Source organism: Melozone crissalis, unplaced genomic scaffold (assembly GCF_028551555.1).
Source record: "Melozone crissalis strain CALT ecotype California unplaced genomic scaffold, PUWL_Pcris_2 ptg000056l_1, whole genome shotgun sequence".
In the NCBI taxonomy this organism is placed as follows: domain Eukaryota; kingdom Metazoa; phylum Chordata; class Aves; order Passeriformes; family Passerellidae; genus Melozone; species Melozone crissalis.
Window position 1 is genome coordinate 8,577,763 of NW_026535834.1, and position 21,427 is coordinate 8,599,189.

A 21,427-nucleotide genomic window follows, 5' to 3' on the forward strand; every position below is an offset into this window, starting at 1 on the left:
TGGGGATGAGCAGCCACGTGCAGAGGAAATTAAAGAGGTTTCCTCAGAGCCACCTGAACCTGGCTGGGCATCCCGGCTCCTGGCTGCCTTGGGGTACCAGCACCATTCAGATGAGATGGAAGAGGCTCCCCCAAACCCACCTGAGCCTGGCTGGGGACCCTGGCTCCTGGCTGCCTTTCTGTGCCTGCCCCAGATCTGGCAAATTGCTCAGCCACTGCTCATGCTTGTGGAGTGGTGGCTCACGCGCAGAAGGGCGGCCACAAGGCAGAGAGCAGCGGCCCAGCGAGCTCAGGAAGTGGCCAGAAGGAGGAGGATGAAAATTGAACAGAGAAGGCGGCTCCTTAGCAAGAGGTACAGAGAAATGGAGCAAATGCGCCGGACAATGAAAGCAATGGAAAAGCAAATGGCCCGGCTGATTCAAATGAATAGGGACACAAACAAGATGCTGAAGGTAGGCAGGGCAGGCTTTTGGAGGAGACCAGGCCGTGGCCTGTGTGAAGAAAAGCTTCCTGCTGGAGATGCTCTTTGGGCTGGCCAAGGCGAGCCGCACATCTTTGTGAGCAGCCAGCGCACAGCCCTGCGCCTGGGCAGAGCCTGAGGGCTCCTGACACACCCTGCCCCTCTTCCCTCTATATCTAAACTTTATTTGTATTAACTCCATCTATTTTAATCCTTTTTTCGCTGCAGAGGGCTTGCATTTGCTCGAAAACAGAGCCAGCTGAAGGAAGACTGGGCCCAATGACTGCAGATTCAAAAAATTCTTAAATAATTTAGAAATATTTTCACTTTTTAAAATATTTTACATTTAAGTAACTCTATTTTTCAATACTTTTCTTGTTTTGAAAATTTTAATAGAGAATAATACGCAGGTAAAATATAATTAAAACTATATAATTACTAATAGTTAAGAAACAGAAGTTAGCATTTAGTTTAAAGATTATCTAGTATTCATCAAATTAAATAGGATTTATACTAATTAAGCGCAATTGAAGTATGTTAAATCTTTATCCTAAACACTGAATTTTAAATAATCTTCATGATAAGATAATTATTTGCTGTATTATTAATATTAATAAAAAACTGCATAAATTGCTTTTAAGATAAGATCCGAATTTGATGATTTTAATGTTTAAAATATGTTATTGTGAGTTGAAAATTACTCTGACTGCTCTCCTGTCTTAGGAGAGTGTCTTCCCTCTGGGAGATGCAGTCAGTGCAAAGATCCAATAAAGGCAATGCCCAAACAAACGCTGTGTCTGTCAGTCTCCTCGTTGGACTCAGGTGTCAGCTGTGGGGAATTCCTGACAGAGGGGCACCACAGCACCCCTGGGCCATGCACAGGCTCCTTTCCTCCCCTCTGGAGCTGTTCCTTTGGTGCTCTGGTGCAGCCTCTGCTCTGCGGGATGCCAACTGCAAGAAAACAAGGATTGCCACCACTCAGACTGTCACTTAGGTCCCTGCAGAGGTCAGGAGCCACCGTGGCTGTGTAGGGTGTGGAACACTGCAGAAGGCTATGACAGCAAGGACAGCAGGGACAGCAGGGACAGCAGGGACAGCAGGGACAGGGGGACACAGCACAGGAATCACAGCCCTGCTGCCCTGGGACAGGCCCAAGAGGCAGACAGGACACGGGGCAGGCAGGAGTCCCCATCCTCTCTGTGCCCTCCTGAACACAGGGACATAAGGGACAGGGGGAATGGGGACACAGCAGGGCCCTCTCCTCTGGGAATGTCCCACCTGCCCAGGGGTCCTGACAGAACACAGGGGCTGAGGCTCTGCAAGGGGAACCCAAGAATGAGAAGATGCAAGCTGGCTAACCTCGTGAACATGTTGCTGACATTACTTCAGGCCATACTATGCACAAAATGGGCGCCATGAAAGAGAGAACCGGAGGGGTCCTTGTCTCAGCAGATCCCTTCTGAGGGAAAACGTTCTTAATTCCAGCACTGGGGAGCCCTCTGTAGCATAGGGCATATGAATGCAAATTGACATCAGATTCCTGTTCCTTGCTCAGGTGTTCCAGGACAACACCTGAACGTGAGCGGCCAATTTGTGCTACTCCAGTGCAAAGCATCTCAAATCGTCTGCTAGAACCACCTGTCTGCAGCTTCTGGGTCTAGAGGATCCAGGAGATCTCTGGCTACAGTTCCTTATCTCTGATGTCCGATCATGGGAAGCCTTCACAGAGGTCTTGGAGGGGCTGGATCCAGGAAGACACAAGCAGGAAAAACTGACCTATGCTCACCAACTCCAGTTGTAAAACAAGGAACGCCATCACAAAAGCAGCTCTGGTGTTTTCATAATTGATATAATTGATTAAAATCAACAGCATTGATGATGTTTCTTTCTCCTTGACAAGAGCTTGGGGGTGCTTCTGCCTGCTTTGTGCAGGGAGCCCCTGGGGCCCATTCCCTCCCACAGGGGCTGCACTTGCCGGGTGCCGGGGCTTTCATTGCTGGGCCCACTGGGAGCCCCTGAGCTGGGCTGGGGACCAAGGGTGGGCCTGGCCCAGCTGTGATGCCTCTGGCCCCTGTGACATCAGGGTCAGCATGTCACAATGGGGGCAGCTGGAAAAGTCCCCCGCAGGGCACGCTGGCCCAGCACAGCCTGGGCAAGCGGTGAGTGCGCACGTGGCGGGGCTGGGCTGGGCCAGGGCCGGGGCACAAGCGCCGCAGCCGGGCCTGCATTGTCCCCCTGCATCCAGGGCCAGCCCCTGGGGCCGGCGCCTTGGCCAGGGCACGGGGCTGCTGCTGGCCCACTGGGACAGGCCCTGCTGCCTGCCAGCTGCCTGGGGCCCTCTGCTCCCTGCCCTCACATCCCTGCGCCTCCGGGCCTCACTGCATCCCCCACAAGCTCCCTTGGTAGCCCCACTGAAACCCTTGTCTCTCTCCTCCTGCAGAGACCATGGCGGACAGATTAGTCCTGGCTGTGCTTGTGCTGCTCATCTTCCCATTCCCACTGTCTGTGGTGAACAGATTTCGTGGGGATGAGCAGCCACGTGCAGAGGAAATTAAAGAGGTTTCCTCAGAGCCACCTGAACCTGGCTGGGCATCCCGGCTCCTGGCTGCCTTGGGGTACCAGCACCATTCAGATGAGATGGAAGAGGCTCCCCCAAACCCACCTGAGCCTGGCTGGGGACCCTGGCTCCTGGCTGCCTTTCTGTGCCTGCCCCAGATCTGGCAAATTGCTCAGCCACTGCTCATGCTTGTGGAGTGGTGGCTCACGCGCAGAAGGGCGGCCACAAGGCAGAGAGCAGCGGCCCAGCGAGCTCAGGAAGTGGCCAGAAGGAGGAGGATGAAAATTGAACAGAGAAGGCGGCTCCTTAGCAAGAGGTACAGAGAAATGGAGCAAATGCGCCGGACAATGAAAGCAATGGAAAAGCAAATGGCCCGGCTGATTCAAATGAATAGGGACACAAACAAGATGCTGAAGGTAGGCAGGGCAGGCTTTTGGAGGAGACCAGGCCGTGGCCTGTGTGAAGAAAAGCTTCCTGCTGGAGATGCTCTTTGGGCTGGCCAAGGCGAGCCGCACATCTTTGTGAGCAGCCAGCGCACAGCCCTGCGCCTGGGCAGAGCCTGAGGGCTCCTGACACACCCTGCCCCTCTTCCCTCTATATCTAAACTTTATTTGTATTAACTCCATCTATTTTAATCCTTTTTTCGCTGCAGAGGGCTTGCATTTGCTCGAAAACAGAGCCAGCTGAAGGAAGACTGGGCCCAATGACTGCAGATTCAAAAAATTCTTAAATAATTTAGAAATATTTTCACTTTTTAAAATATTTTACATTTAAGTAACTCTATTTTTCAATACTTTTCTTGTTTTGAAAATTTTAATAGAGAATAATACGCAGGTAAAATATAATTAAAACTATATAATTACTAATAGTTAAGAAACAGAAGTTAGCATTTAGTTTAAAGATTATCTAGTATTCATCAAATTAAATAGGATTTATACTAATTAAGCGCAATTGAAGTATGTTAAATCTTTATCCTAAACACTGAATTTTAAATAATCTTCATGATAAGATAATTATTTGCTGTATTATTAATATTAATAAAAAACTGCATAAATTGCTTTTAAGATAAGATCCGAATTTGATGATTTTAATGTTTAAAATATGTTATTGTGAGTTGAAAATTACTCTGACTGCTCTCCTGTCTTAGGAGAGTGTCTTCCCTCTGGGAGATGCAGTCAGTGCAAAGATCCAATAAAGGCAATGCCCAAACAAACGCTGTGTCTGTCAGTCTCCTCGTTGGACTCAGGTGTCAGCTGTGGGGAATTCCTGACAGAGGGGCACCACAGCACCCCTGGGCCATGCACAGGCTCCTTTCCTCCCCTCTGGAGCTGTTCCTTTGGTGCTCTGGTGCAGCCTCTGCTCTGCGGGATGCCAACTGCAAGAAAACAAGGATTGCCACCACTCAGACTGTCACTTAGGTCCCTGCAGAGGTCAGGAGCCACCGTGGCTGTGTAGGGTGTGGAACACTGCAGAAGGCTATTACAGCAAGGACAGCAGGGACAGCAGGGACAGCAGGGACAGCAGGGACAGGGGGACACAGCACAGGAATCACAGCCCCGCTGCCCTGGGACAGGCCCAAGAGGCAGACAGGACACGGGGCAGGCAGGAGTCCCCATCCTCTCTGTGCCCTCCTGAACACAGGGACATAAGGGACAGGGGGAATGGGGACACAGCAGGGCCCTCTCCTCTGGGAATGTCCCACCTGCCCAGGGGTCCTGACAGAACACAGGGGCTGAGGCTCTGCAAGGGGAACCCAAGAATGAGAAGATGCAAGCTGGCTAACCTCGTGAACATGTTGCTGACATTACTTCAGGCCATACTATGCACAAAATGGGCGCCATGAAAGAGAGAACCGGAGGGGTCCTTGTCTCAGCAGATCCCTTCTGAGGGAAAACGTTCTTAATTCCAGCACTGGGGAGCCCTCTGTAGCATAGGGCATATGAATGCAAATTGATATCAGATTCCTGTTCCTTGCTCAGGTGTTCCAGGACAACACCTGAACGTGAGCGGCCAATTTGTGCTACTCCAGTGCAAAGCATCTCAAATCGTCTGCTAGAACCACCTGTCTGCAGCTTCTGGGTCTAGAGGATCCAGGAGATCTCTGGCTACAGTTCCTTATCTCTGATGTCCGATCATGGGAAGCCTTCACAGAGGTCTTGGAGGGGCTGGATCCAGGAAGACACAAGCAGGAACAACTGACCCATGCTCACCAACTCCAGTTGTAAAACAAGGAACGCCATCACAAAAGCAGCTCTGGTGTTTTCATAATTGATATAATTGATTAAAATCAACAGCATTGATGATGTTTCTTTCTCCTTGACAAGAGCTTGGGGGTGCTTCTGCCTGCTTTGTGCAGGGAGCCCCTGGGGCCCATTCCCTCCCACAGGGGCTGCACTTGCCGGGTGCCAGGGCTTTCATTGCTGGGCCCACTGGGAGCCCCTGAGCTGGGCTGGGGACCAAGGGTGGGCCTGGCCCAGCTGTGATGCCTCTGGCCCCTGTGACATCAGGGGCAGCGTGTCACAATGGGGACAGCTGGAAAAGTCCCCCGCAGGGCATGCTGGCCCAGCACAGCCTGGGCAAGCGGTGAGTGCGCACGTGGCGGGGCTGGGCTGGGCCAGGGCCGGGGCACAAGCGCCGCAGCCGGGCCTGCATTGTCCCCCTGCATCCAGGGCCAGCCCCTGGGGCCGGCGCCTTGGCCAGGGCACGGGGCTGCTGCTGGCCCACTGGGACAGGCCCTGCTGCCTGCCAGCTGCCTGGGGCCCTCTGCTCCCTGCCCTCACATCCCTGCGCCTCCGGGCCTCACTGCAGCCCCCCAAGCTCCCTTGGTAGCCCCACTGAAACCCTTGTCTCTCTCCTCCTGCAGACCATGACAGGAAAAGCAGTCCTGGCTGTGCTTGTGCTGCTCATCTTCCCTTTCCCACTGTCTGTGGTGATTCCTTTGGAGGATGATGCAGATCTGGGAGAAGAGGACCTGGAGCAGGCTCCCCCAGATCCACCCAAGCCTGCCTGGGGACCCCTGCTCTTGGCGGCCGTGCAGCAGGGGCCCTACTGGGCTGCTGCTGATCTGCTCCTCCTTTCTTTCTTCCTGTGGCTCAGGCGCAGATGGGCGGCCATGAAGCAGAGTGCAGTGGCCCAGAGAGCTGAAGAAGAGTCAAGAAGGCGCAAGATGGAAATGGAGCAGAGAAGGCTTCGCTTCAAGAGGACGTGGAAAGACTTGAAGGAGATGTGGAGGACCATGAAAACGATAAAGAAAAAAATTGCCAGGCTGATTTGAATGAGCAGGAAGGTGAGCAGGATGCTCTTTGGGCTGGCCAAGGCCAGCCGCACATCTTTGTGAGCAGCCAGCGCACAGAGCTGCGCCGGGGCAGAGCCTGAGGGCTCCTGACACACCCTGCCCCTCTTCCCTCTATCTCCTCACTGTATCTATAGTGGCTATATCTATTTTAAGCCTTTTCTCTGCAGAGGTCTAGCATTTGCTCAAGGATGGAGCCATTTGAAGGAAGATCAGGCCGAATGACTGGAGATTGATTCAAATTGTTAAATAGTTTAGAAATAGTTTCTGTATTTTTTTATTTTAATAATTTTAATGGTGAATAATACTCAAGTAAAATATCATTATAATCATATTAATTACTAATAGTTAAGAAACAGAAGTTTGTATTTACTTTAAAGATTAACTATTATTCATCAAAATTAATAGGAATTATACGAATTAAGCAAAATTGATGTATGTTAAATCCTTATCTTAAACACTGTATTTTACATAATCTTCATGATAAAATAATTATTTGCTGTATTATTAATACTAATATATAACAGTCTACAAATTGCTTTTAAGATAAGATTGACTATAATCAGAATTTGATTATTTTAAAGTTTAAAATAAGTTATATTGATTTGAAAGTGACACTGACTGTCCTGCTCTCTTGGGAGAGGGACTTCCCTCTAGGACCTGCTGTCAGTGCAAAGATCCAATAAAGGCAATGCCCAAACAAACACTGTGTCTGTGAGTGTCCACATTGGACTCAGGTGTCAGCTGTGGGGAATTCCTGACAGAGGGCCACCAGAGCACCCCTCGGCCATGCACAGGCTCCTTTCCTCCCCTCTGGAGCTGTTCCTTTGGTGCTCTGGTGCAGCCTCTGCTCTGCGGGATGCCAAATGCAGGAAAACCAGGATTGCCACCACTCAGACTGTCACTTAGGTCCCTGCAGAGGTCAGGAGCCACCGTGGCTGTGTAGGGTGTGGAACACTGCAGAAGGCTATGACAGCAGGGACAGCAGGGACAGCAGGGACAGGGGGACACAGCACAGGAATCACAGCCCCGCTGCCCTGGGACAGGCCCAAGAGGCGGACAGGCCCAAGAGGCAGACAGGACACGGGGCAGGCAGGAGTCCCCATCCTCTCTGTGCCCTCCTGAACACAGGGACATAAGGGACAGGGGGAATGGGGACACAGCAGGGCCCTCTCCTCTGGGAATGTCCCACCTGCCCAGGGGCCCTGACACAACGCAGGGGCTGAGGCTCTGAAAGGGGAGCCCAAGGATGAGGAGGACATTGCCAGGGTTACATCTGCCCCTACTCTGCACACAAACTGCTCCATGGAGAAGAAAACCAGAGGGCTTCTTTCCACAGCAGATCCCCTCTCAGGGAAAGATATTCTGAATTCCTGTGAAGGCACACAAGCGTCCCTTCTGGACTGCTGCTGAAGTGCTGCTGCTGCTCTCAGCACTGTGGAGTATCTACACAACAGAAGCAATGAGGTAGAGAGCAGAGTCCAGGAGAGCTGAAGCAGAGGACACACGAACTACAGCAGAGGCTTAGACGAGGAAGTATTAAAGAGAAGCAAGAGGAATTTTGCTAAATAATAACTAACTAGATAGGGTGTAAATGTTTGGGTTTAGGTCAGAAAATAGGCAGAAGGCCTAATTTCTAAAGCAAACTTTAGGCCAATTATCAAGAAAAAGACCACAAAAAAGAAGAAAACCATCTTTCCTTGTCTTTCTCTAACATGTGCTCTTCCAGAATCTAGATTGTGCAAGTTCTTCCTGAACTCAATCACACCTACAGTGCTGAATTGGTTCTGATCCAAAGTTAAGCCAATTTGCACCCAGCTCTTCTGCTCCCTGAAGAGCAGAAAAACAATTGGGCAAAGGGAGGTGGAAGTGGGACCATGCTGCCACTCCTCTGCAAACTAAGAGAAGGTTTTTTAAGAGCAATCCCTGAAGTAAGCACACACTGTCTGTGCTTGCTCTAGTGACAGCAAACAAGTAAGTGTAACCTGAGCAAAGCACCTTATCTCTGTGACACCTGGAAGGCGGCATTATCACTGAGCAATACTTTGATCTACCAGGTGGGAGCAAAATGAAGTGATGCCACTTGTTTTTCAAGAGACTTCTTCACTCCCAGCTCTCCTGGCCCACCCGAGCCCGCCTGCGACATCCAGCTCTGTCTCAGATTCCTTTCCCAGCCAAGCAGCTGTGGAGCTGAAACCTACCTTGAAAAACAGCTGAAACAAACTCAAGCTGAAGAAGAAACTTTCTTTTGTGGCAGACAGAGAGGTTTGGCCAGACAGCAGAGCCCTCTTCAGTCCAGAGATGGGTAGTGAAGAGCTGTTTGAACCAACATGACCTTGCAGGCACTGGCAGGCTCCCAGCTGGGCCAAACTGGGGTTTATCTGGTATAAAATGGGTACAGCAGGCACCAAACAAATGTACCCGGTCATTGCACCTCTCACTGTAGGTAGAAGACAAGGATCAGTCAAAAGCAGAGGGTGGGAAATGCATCGTATAATTACAGATATCAGTTCTTGGAAGAAGGATTTTTGCATGGAGAAATTTGGGGTGGAGAAGGAAAAAGAGGGAGGGAAGGGAGGGAACTCACCCTCTAAAGCTAATAAATAATTTTTTTTTAAAGCGATTTGGCAAAACACATTATCATGTGACAAGGTAGTTTCTCTTGCTAACAGGTGCACCGCAGTTTTAGAAATATTAAATCTTAAGAGGTTTGCATTGCACAATAGATGGCAGCCAGAAAGCATGTTGATGTTTTTTGGCAGTGTTTCAGATGTCATGGTATTTTTTTTTCTTTAAATCTTCCATCAGCAGGAGGCAAAGCCGTGCCAAGGAAAAGGAATCAAATCTGGATGCAGCAAGTCTCACATTCAGACAGAGGCTCCCTGCCAGATGCTACGGGGCCAAATCGGAAACAACCACACTGAGTTCATTATGAAAACTGCATAATCAAAAGGCTGCAAAAAGGCAAAAAAAAAAAAAGAATCTATTTAATACTTAGCTAAATTCTCAACTGTTGAAACAGATTTGAAGAAAAATTCATCATAATCCCCTCTTCCTTTTGAGGAATTCCTCCCTGTTCATGAAATGTCCATGAGATGGCAGGAGTGCACTGTCCTCTGCAGGTCGAAGGAATATCACAATGGTGACACTTCCACACCGAGAATTTCTCTCTGCCTGTGGGCACTGCAGACAAAACACTGATTTATCTTTCTATTTATTGCTCATGGAAAGAGATAAGGAAGTGGCACATCAATGGGCACATCTTCAGAGAAAAAATCGACTGGCCCAATTTCCCATGGGTGAGAATGACTCTGTTTCACAGAAAGATTTGAATATTGGGAGGGACCTTAAAGTTTATCTCATTCCAAGTAGAAGGGACATCTTCCACTAGCCCAGGTTGCTCCAAGCCCCATCCAGCCTGGCCTTTCACTCCTCTTGCTTTCAGCAGCCTCTTGCTTTGGTTGACAGAACCCTGCTCACTGCAGGCCCTGGGTCTAAAAACTCATCCCATGCTGTGCACAGGAATTTGTGACCAGGCACTGCAAAAAGTGCACTGAAAGAGTGCAATGAGAAAAGGACCCAGACATCTGCCAGAAAGAAATCTGGAGGATGAGATTTAGAAATCACAGCCCTCATATTTATGGCTGGGGATGACTGTGGAAACAAACCCTCAGGGGTGTCCCAGTTTTCAGCTTTTTTTATGATCCTGAGTTCTCCACACAACTGGGGCACAGCTGTGAGCCTGCTCCTGGTCAGACAGGATCCATGGCAGCCCAAGTTCTGTGAGCTGGGCCAAGGGATGGGCTGGCAAGTTGTGCAAGTGCTTCCCTGAGCCAGGCTGCAGAAGCAACTTCCCAACAAGAGACAGATGCTTATGTCTGAAGAGATCTCGGCTGCCTCAGCAGCTTCAGGAGAGCAGGTTGATGATGGAGCTACTCTTTGCGTGCTCCTGGTCTTAAGCCAGGACATCTTCCAAGTTTTTGTCCACACTACCCGGACAGAAAGCAAAAATAATCAGAATGGTTTGGGTCAGAAGAGATGTTAAAGATCACCTAGTTCTGACCCCACTTCCATGAAGCACTCCATCAGTCTCACACTGGATCCTCTCTAGCAGAGGATATAATTGTGATGTTACAGCCCACAGCTCTTCCCACTGATCCTCTCACTGCATCTGCCCTGGGGGAGCAGAACTGGAGCAGTTTTGCTGTGCTGGGAGCTCTCTGTGCACCTGTGAGCTCTCACCTACAGGCTCTGCTCTGATGGAACAGGTCTGCCACGTACTGAGCAGGGGAGGGGGGCTTGGGGGCTGCTGAGGGACACCCCAAAGTGTCACTTGATCTGTTTGTTTGAGCACAGCAAAGGCCCATTCCCTTTCCAGTGTCCCATGCCACAGCAAGCCAGGCATTCCCCGTGACATCCCTGGAGCCTGCAAACAGCTCTGCTGCAGGGAGACACTGCCCTCTGCAATGACCAAGGGATGAGGTTGGTTAACTTTTCTCCATGCACCCTTTCCATTTCTTGTAGATGTGACACTTGAGGACATGGGTTAGTAGTGGCCTTGGGAGCACTGGGCAAACCATGAGACTCAACAATCTTAGAGGGATTTTCAAACTTAAATTATTCTATGATTCCTTACTTTCAAATTTTCAAAGCTTTCCTGGCTTTCAAATTCTGCAGTTCACAATCCCCAATGTGATCTATAGGATCACTTTCCTGTTTTTTAATTCCCTCTTTCTCCTGCATGGGACATCAAGTGGTATCCCAGCTCCTGGCTGCAAAAGCATTTTCACATCAAGGCACACAGACCCAATGCATTCCATTGCACAGGTGAACCATCTCCAGAAGCTGAGGTTTGTCTGCAGCTGATGGTTATGGACAATGCTCTGAAAGCAGCAGGACAGGAACAGGATGAGCCCACCAATGTGAGACCTGATTAGGAAGAAATTCTTCCCTGTGAGGGTGGTGAGGCCCTGCCACAGGGTGCCCAGAGAAGCTGTGGCTGTCCCATCCCTGGAAATGTTTAATGCCAGGATGGAGCAACCTAGGATAGTGGGAGGTGTCCCTGCCTATGGCAGAGGGTTGGAATGAGATGGTCTTTAAAGCCCCTTCCAACTCAAACCATCCCATGATTCTATGATCTGGCTCCTGAGAGCCCAGAGAGCCCCAGGGACAGCAAGGGGATGTCACTGGGATACAAAAGCTTTGAAGATGAGGGGAGACTGGGGTGAGAAATGTCCCTTCCTCCTGAGGACTGCACCATTCCCAAGGTTAGTGCCCCATTTCCAAAGTACATGCAAATCCACAGGTCTTGTCATTCTTCTTGAGTGCTGATCTTAAACCCTCAGCCTGACTTGAATCACTGCTGCTCCCTCCAGTGTTTAAATAAATTATTAGAAAACCTCTCCCAAATGCATAAATTCCATCCTAATGCCCTCTGATGTCAGAGGGAAGGTGCCTGGTAATGTAGCTGGTCCTTGGATCAGGCCTCAGAAAAGCAGCTGCAAAATATAAACCCACAGACCCTGAAATTCATCTTTTTTTTTAACTTGGTCTAAACCCTTGTAAATGACTCACAATGGGTCAGGGGAGAGAGAACTGAACAGCTCTGATCTGGCTGTGTTCCCCTGTCCCATAAAATCAGCTTATGCCCTTTGGAAGGAGGAAAGCTCACTAAAATTCACCCACAGCAGTGGCAGCTCCCATCCCACAAACCAAACTGTTTGAGAAGTGCAGAAATCATTGTGATGTTTCTCCACCTTTTTCCAGGGCCCATAACAATTTCCTCCTTGTTCTGCTCAGCATTCTCCCAGCAACTCCTTCCTACCACCTGCCAATTGCCAAGAAATCCCTCCTGCTGTTGTGAGAAACATGAGAGATCCTAGGAAATATCTCCCTGTGGCATGTGAAAGCAAGGGGGAGAGGAGCAGGGGGACGTTTTCTTCTAGCAGGAAATATCATGAGCAACATGATCATCCTGGGGGGTACCAGGTTTTAGGGTTGGGTCTGTCCTAGCTTGGGATGTGGGTAAATCATTCCATCTTCCTCTAGCTCCAGCTGTGCCAACCAGCACAATAAACAGGAATTACAAACTGAATACCATTTTCTTTTGTTCTTTAAGGTGGTTCTGAAGTGGCAGGTGCTGTTACCTGGCTCAGCTGAGAAATTGCTCAGCTTTTGTCATGATTATTTACTCCTCAGCTGGGAGAACAACAGCTCAGCAGGGAATTACAGAGCTGGAAGGGAGTAAAGATGGGCAGTGATGGTTGAACACCACGTGGAGATTTCCCACAGGCAGAAATATGGAAATTTTATCATGTTTTCCATTATGCAAAGGACAGAATTCCTGTGCAGCATTGGCATATGCAGAACAGCTGGGGAAGGTGGGGATGGAGTGTACCAAGCTGTCACTTCTGGGGAAAGCAGCCAAGTGCATTGACACTTCTCACATAGGCTGACTCCAAACCAAATGGCTGCACAGCAGGATTTCCAAATTACTACCTTTACCACTCCATGTGCTCGTTCCACAGCCTTAAAATCCACCTATGGAAGTGATCATTCCTTCCTTCTTCCAGGATAATGAATTTCTGCCCTAAAGCACCACTTTCCAGTTCACATTTCTCTGGTCTCTGTGAGGATTTTAACAAGGCTGAGAAACCTCAGGGCTCACACTGCCTTCATACGGGTGTTGTTCAACTGCTTGTGAATCCTCTTTCAAATCTTGGTGGGGCATCTCCACTAGAGCTTTGCAGAGCCTGAGCCTAAACAAATTGCAGGGATAAAGGGCATCCAAGGGCCTGCTTAAACTGCTGCTGAAATGTGGCCACACATCATCAGCCATTCAAAGTCCAGCTCCAGAAGAATTTGCAGGCAGGAGTGATGGTGGCACGAGGTGGGCAGAGCATCAGGCTCCAGGTCTCTGTTGAATTAGGAGTCAGAGCAGGCTGGAGCCTAACAGCAGTGTCAGACCAGATGTGCTGCTGTTTTCTTATCAGCAGGGATTACTTTGCTTAAAACCATTTATTTGATACTGACTAATGGAGGAAGGCTCAGAGGAGCAGGGAAATGAAAGGGGTAATCAGATATTCCAGAGCACACATGCAAAATGTTCAAAGCCAACACGGTGCAGGTGCATATTCCCAAATGTGGGCTGAGTTGGCAAAGGACTTGGTTTTCCAGAGGAGCTACTGTATCTGCAAAGCACATCCCAGGCTCCAGCTGCCATCTCGTGGTCACACAAGACATCTGCCTAATTTTTTCCCTCCGATTACCACCATTCATGGCTCAAGCAGCTCTTTTCCAAGATTGGTAACGTCAAAAATTTCTGGGAAATATTTTCCCCAGGAAAGCCCTGGTCGGAAGTATTATATTCCCAAATTGCAGTGGGTTTGACCTTTTCACCACACATCAGAGAGGATACTTTATTTTCCACTGTGTGAAAAATAGTGATGTTTGGAAAAGGGGGACTTGAGGATGTTTGACATCCCTCCTCATCCTTGATATCTCCAGGGAATTTCAAGCAGTGTTCAGCAACATTCTCAGGTTTGAATTTTGCTGCTGTCTTGATGGATCCCCTCTTGCTCACACCCCAGGCAGGGGGGTTCTGGAGGGATTTAGGATCTGCAAAGCCAGTGGGCAGCCACAGCAGCCCCTCTGAGCTGGACTCCCTGTTTACTGGCTCCTTCCTCTGAGCACTTGCTCCAGCCCTGCTCCAGCAGCAGATCCCAGGAAAACCAGAGGAGCTTTGAAGAAGATCAGAGGTGCATCTGCATGGAACAGCTTGCAGTGTGGAGGGTCCCAGGGTGATATCCTGGCTCTGAGGAAGATGATGGGAGCTTGGCTGTGTTTGCAGCAGGACCAGGATTGTTTTTTCCAGCCTTGTTCAGTGTGACTCAGAGTGTCAGCAGGACCTACAGCTGCTCTGGGCATAAAGCAAGGCACGTTCCAAAAGCTGCTCTGGTCCAGAAATTACCTAGTGTTAGTAAACACCACGTGGTACTCTGCTCTCGTGTCATGGAATCACAGAATGCCTTGGATTGCAAGAAACATTTAAAATCCATCCCATCCCATCCCTGCCATGGGCAGGGATACCTTCCACTGTCTCAGGCTGCTCCAAACCCCATCCAACCTGGCCTTGAACACCTCCAGGGATCCAGGGGCAGCCACAGCTTCTCTGGGCAATCTGTGCCAAGGCCTCACCACCCTCAGAGCCAAGAATTCCTTCTCAAAAGCCAAGCCAGGATCATGTCCTGGCAGGACCCCTGGAGCAGCTGTTGTTACAAAATGTTCATGGCTTGTTGTGCAAGGTCCTCAGGTCAGAAAAGGCCACTTTCTTTTTGTACAGTGTTCTTGTTCAGAGTAGATTTTGGGTCAGACCTTCACAGCATATGATAACAATAAAATCCAAACATCTTCCCCTGTAAAACTGGGATCTGAAAACAATAAAATTAATGGGATCCACTGGTTGAAATAAGGAAGTAAATGTGTAAGGAGAGAAGAAGTCACTTAAACTGACTTCTAATGCCCTAGAGAGCTGGACTGCGTTAGATGTCTTCAGAATTGGGTCAAATTTCTTCACACAGAGGGTGATTGGGCACTGAACAGACTCCCCAGGAAAGTGGTCACAGCCCCAAAGCTGCCAGAGCTTCAGGAACATTTGGACAACACACTCAGGCACATGATGTGGCCCTTGGGGTGCCCTGTGCAGGGCCAGGAATTGGACTCAATGATCCTTGAGTGCCCCTTCCAAGTCAGGACATTCTGTCATTCTGTGATTCTAGGAAATTTCATTGTCCTGCTCATGGGGGCTGGAACAGGGCAAATAATGGGATATTTTTTGTTCCTTTTATTTTGGTATTTTGTGTATAATCAAAACATACCAAAAACCCCAAAAACAAAACAAAACTAAACAAAAAAGCAAAAAACCAAACAAACAAAACCCCCAACAAAAACAAAACAAAGACTCACCAAACAAAAAACAAAGAAACAAAAAAGAGCCAGAGACTTGGTCCCATCAAAATTCCCATCAGGTGCACCAGATATTCTGAGGTGAGCCCTGATCATTGATTGCTTCTCACAGGCTTCATCAGCCACCTTGTTTGTGCAGGAGTGGTGCAAAGTTCCTGTAATCTCCTTTGCATCTCACTGGCCAACCAGTTCCTTCTTATCTCTTCTTATCCTTCTTACCTGCTTCCCAAGCAGATGAAATCATATTTCATGTGCTTTGCTCAACTCAGAGATAAGAATCACCACTAAGAAAGGAGGTCAGATGCCAGGTAAGCAAGGTTTGCTGCAGGAATGGCTGAAAAACCCCTCATGACAACACCAGTGAATTTGAATTCAGGAAAATACCAGCAGGGGTGAGCCTCAAAACATAAAATATCAGCAAAAATATTTCACAGGGCATTTCTGCCCTTTGGGTTTTCTGCTCTGCCATTGGTCTTGGCCATGAGACCTCATCCTCTCCTGCGGATTTCCAGCCACTACAACAGCTCCAACAATTTCTGAGATACCCTCCAGCAGAGCTGAGGGACTGGTGAGCTGTGAGGAACCTCTTGGAAAACAGCATCATGGACTCATTGGGGTTGGAAAAGCCCTCTAACATCATGGAGTCCAACCATTCCCCCAGCACTGCCAAGGCCACCACTGACTCATGTCCCCAAATGCCACATCCACACAGCTTTTAAATCCCTCCAGGGATGGGAACTCCACCACTGCCCTGCATATCCCCTTCCAATGCCTGACCACCCTTTCCATGAGGAAATTTTCCCTGATACCCAATCTAAACCTCCCCTGGTGCAATCTGGGGTCATTTCCCCTTGTCCTGTCCCTGTTCCCTGGAGCAGAGCCTGACCCCCTGGCTGTCCCCTCCTGGCAGGAGCTGTGCAGAGCCACAAGGGCCCCTGAGCCTCCTTTGCTCCAGGCTGAGCCCCTGCCCAGCTCCCTCAGCCTCTCCTGGTGCTCCAGACCCTTGCCCAGCTCCATTCCCTTCCTTGGACATGCTCCAGGCCCTCAGCATCTCATCATGAGGGACCCAAAACTGCCCCCAGGGCTGGAAGTGCCTCAGCAGTGCCAGCACAGTGGGAATATGTGGGTGCACATCCCATCAGTATGTTTGGCTTTGTGCATCTTGACTTTGGAGCTTAAACAGGTGGCAGAGGGAAAGTCTGCCTTTTTCCATTCTCTGTCTGGACTTGGTGTGAAGGTTTAACCAAGCTCACCCCTCTTGCAGAGCTCTCCAGGTCAATGCCAAGGCTGGGCATTGCTGGGAACCTCTGCCCGTTTCCCAGCAGGGCTGTGCAAAGACGTTGATGTTTTCCAGCACCAGTGGTGGGGAATCTCCTCCTTTCTCTGGGCAAAACAGACTTTCCTGAGACACTTTAGTGTCGGGGTCTCTAGCTGGTCAGAGTGACCCCGAGAAGAGTTCCAAAGTCTCTTTTCCGAGCCCTGTGCTTGAAGAAGGAGTCAGGGCTCTTCATTTCTTGGTCTCAGAGTTGTTTATTTTATCTTATCTGTAAAAAATGTTCTCCTGCCCTGCTGAGGTCCGTCCAGCAGGACAGTTCCAGGCACTCTGCCTGCCCCTGAGGTGATGTTATGTCTTTATACTAAAAACTACGTGTACAATGTTTTCAATTACTTCCCAACACCTATCACCTATGTTAGGCAGTGAGCTTCTACTCTAAACCAATCCCAAAGTGCCAACATTATAGCAGAAGATGGAGGCCAAGAAGGAGAAGAAGAAAGGCTGGACATGCCCAGTTCCCTCCATCTTGCCCCCTGAACCCCCACACCAGAAACCCCAAAATCTACTTTTCCACCCCATGATAACTTCACTATTATTCTACCTAAACTGCTGTGGCTTTCTGATCTTCATACAAGGTTGGTAATTTGCTCCATGGGCTATAATCAAACCCACAGGTGCTTTGGGCTCTGTGGCAGGGTCTCTGAGCCCCCTGGCAGGGTCCTGGCCATCCTGGACAGCCTGGATTCCCAAACTGTGCTATTCAGCATGATCCCTGTGGCAGGGAGAAATGACGAGGAGGACTTTATTGATATCAGAAGGCTAATCAATTAACTTTATCATACTATATTATTCTATATTACATCTAAACTGAATCTTCACAAGTACTTAACTGTCCAGAATCTCGTGACTGTCAGCTGACAGTCCTGACACACACACACCTGGATTCAATTGGTCACTGAATCAAAACACTTACACCAGAATTCAATTACCAATTCCCTTCAGGTAAACAACCTTCCACGATGCATTCCACTTGTGAACAACACAGGGGCAGCAAATGAGATAAGAATTGTTTTGATCATTCTTTTCTCTGCTTCTCTCAGGTTCAGAGAATGTGAGTCCCACAAGACACCACCCAAGGTTTTAATGTAAAACCATGGATTTTACCATTTTATTGTAAACCCATGTGATGGGGGCTATATGAATGAAATTCCAGCCTGGAAAAGCTCAGGCTGCACACTCCTCATGCTGCTTTATGAGTTCCCCACACCATGATCCCAGTGCTGGCTCCTGCTGGCCAAGGCCACAGCCAATTTACTGCACCAACCCCTGGTATGCAATTCCCTTCCTTTCCAAAGAGGTTTTTACAGCCAGCTTCATCTTGCCAGGTGCCACACTCCCAGTTCCCATGAATTTCAGAGGCAGCTCTTGGCAGCCTGCAGGGCTTGGCTCATGCTGGATGAAGGAATGTTTCAGCATCTCTGGCACTTGGATTAAAGGGCTCTGTGCTGCCAAAGCCGACTCCTCACACCTTTGATTAGAGCAGTCTCAGTCTGATTAGTGTTGCCTAATAAAATAATTTCTATCTGTGGTCATTAGTGTTGCCTAATAAAATAATTTCTATCTGTGGTCATTGACCTTCAAGAAATTCCAATTTTTGCACTGAAATATGTCTACGTGCCTTTTGCAGAGCAAGGATTCAGGTGCAATTCCAATTCCTCAGGACTACAATGTATCTACATTTTCAATGTATTTTATTTTCAGTGTATTTTATTTTACACTTTCAATGTATTTTATGGTGTACACCGTGTCTTTAGGATGGATTACTTTAGGAAAAAACCTCCACAAAAAGAAGGGTTCTAATTGCTTGTATATTTATTTTCTTTCACTAAAGACTCAGACTCCTGCAGAGACAAAAGGTACATCCAAAAACCTCAGATTTGTATGTGAGGCCCAGAAAAGTGACAATTTCTTATAATTAGCCCTAATACTACAATTTCTATATGGATTTCTAAAGTCTGTAATATTTCCTGTTTCATTGAAGCTTCATGGCATGAAAAAAATCAACATGTGATGCAGGACTGTCTTTCCATGAGCACTTCTTTCTGCCAAAGGGCAGATGTGGAAATGAAAATGTGGAGATTGGATGGGGAAAAAAGCAGTGTCTCATCATCAGAGGATAAGTTTGAAAAGCCTGCTTTTAATGACTCTTGTAAGGAGCCACAGGGGATAGGAAGTTTAAATCTCTGATCCCTCCATCACATCCCTTTGGACAATGTTGGATGTGCAGTGGCTGCAGATGGGTTCCAAATGCTTGGGATGGTCTTGCTGCAGAAAAACTAGCAAACTCCAATTCAAAAAAAAAAAAAAGAAATTAAATAAAACAAAAATAAAATAGACACCTATGGCAGTCATTTAAACAGTTGGCAGCTTTTTATCAATCACTATTTATCTACAATGGAAGTGCAGCCAGCTCAGCTGTTCTGACACAGGTCTGAGCTTGCTTTTCATGGGGCAGGGACACAGTTCCAACCAAAACCAGCCAAAGCTCCAGCCTGAGCTGGTTGGAAGGTCTGTGCATGCATCCCCTGCTTCCCCAGCATTAATGCTCTCCTCCTGACTTTCCCTCAGCCCTTTCCTGCAGTGGTGTTTTCACCACAGTGATTTTCCCTAATTCTTCTCTAAGATGGGCCCTGAAGACAGATGTGAGAGAGAGAGAGCAGCTGTTATTTGGCTTGGGGGTACCTTCTGATCTGGGTGTACATCCAGACTCTGTCAGAGCCCCATGTGCCCTCCCACAGACCATTTGATCATTCAGTGTTTTACTTTACTCTCTGCCAATATGTTTAAACACTTCTTTTTTCTTGATTTTTTTTTTCAGTTTCTCCTTGGAGTTCGCACATTTTGGGGAGCAAACATGGTTACGCTTCTTTGTTTGGCCAGAGATTCTCTGTCTTGTTTAAGCCTTTAAATCATACATAATCATATTTATTCAGAGCTATTAAAGCCTTCTGAACATTCTAGATATGTTATAATTTGAACAGGTATATCTGGATCACCAGCTATCCTGTTGCCAAATAAAAGGGGGAAAGAATGATGTGAAATAAATAAACATCACCTGTACAAATCAAATTTGACACAAAAGCTGTTTTAGATATTAAACAAGAGTTAATCCAGGCTGGAATCAAGCCAGAAGGAAGCTGAACTTCCAAAATTTACTGTCTTGAGACATCCTTGTGGTTGTGGTGGGTTGCTGTGGGGTTAAGGAGGAGGGGGCTGTATGGAGATGGTTGGGTGATCTGTGCTGCTCTACAGCATCAAGGGGCTTGTTTTCAGGGTGCCTGTGCTTGCTCTTTGCACTTCCCTGTCCTTCTGGTCCCTGCCAGCTCCCAGGGCAGCCCTCCTTCCTCCAGGAGTGGGAGGTGGGCTGGGTGCTTGTGGGGCAATCAATCCCTCCTCCAGCAGGGGAGAGGGCTGGGTGCTTGTGGGGCAATCCTTCCTCCACCAGTTTCGTGCCTCCAGGGCACTGGATGGGGAATGGCTGCAAAGGACCAGCTCTGACTTCTGCAGTGGGTGTGGAGGGAAACCCACAGCAAGCTTGGATGAAGGCAAAAGAAAAGACCCCCATGTCATCTTCTCACCTCTGGAAATGTTCCAGGCTAAGTTGGACAGGGCTTGGAGCAACCTGGGATAGTGGAAGGTGTCCCTGCCTATGGCAGGGGTTGGAATGAGATGGTTTTCAAGGTCCTTTCCAACCCAAACCATTCTGTGGTTCTGTGATTCTGTGGTTCTATGATTCTGTAATTCCAGGATTCTGTGATTCTCTCTTCAGGGTGCCTTAGGTACCAACAGCTGAGTAAAATAAAATAAAGCAAGAGCACACAGAAGCTCCTGGAGGGCCCTGACTGAATCAAACCCTCAGAGAAACTCACTGGTGGATCCACCTCGAGCCAAAGCATCTTTCCATTCAAGCTCTATCAGCTGATGCATGACAGGCACAGGTGGTGACAAGGAGCTTCTCCTGTCTGTTGTGAGCAAAATGTTTCAAACTGAGCCAATGGAGTGGCCCCAGAGGGATTGAATTTATTGTCAGAGGATGAGGCCACCCCCAAAAGCAGGAGCAGCAGAGCTGTGGGGAGCGTTTTGTTGATGATGAACAGACACAGAGATGGTTTTTGTTCCCCAGGACATCCATGAGCTGAACAATCCACAGGCCACATAGAGAGGAAAAGCTGGATGAGAGGGAAAGGGAGGCAGCATGGCCCTTGGGGAAGGTCACAAGGCAGAGGGATGTTTTCCCTAAGCATAGTGTTTAGTTTGGATAAAATAAATGAGCTTGAGCAGACCAAGAGAATGAGGACAAATTAATTGTTAAACCCTTTTGCACCTGTGTTTGCCATGAAGTGACCAATAAAGGAGGAGGGATAATGTGTTTGCAGTTTCCTTGTGTAACTAACAGAGGATCCATGGAAAAAAGCCCAGATCCCTCCTTTTCCCCACAGAGTCCTTGCAATAGCCAGGAATTCCTTCCCAATCTCCCATCCATCCCTGCCCTCTGGCAGTGGGAAGCCATTCCTTGTGTCCTGTCACTCCAGGCCATTGTCCCCAGGTCCTCTCCAATTCTTCTGGAGCCCCTTTAGGCACTGGAAGAGACTCTAAGATCTCCCTGGAGCCTTCTCTTCTCCAGGCTGAACAATCTTCCTTTCTTTCTACAAAAAGATTTGGTGAAAGTAACGTAAGGTAAAGAGTAAAGATGAATAAAAATAGAAATCACTGCTTGATTTCAACTGTCATTTATGATGCGGCTGCTGGGGAAACAGATCCTTTCCCCATCTTATCAGCAGCCCTGAAACCTGACACATTTTTGCTAGCTTTGGCCTCT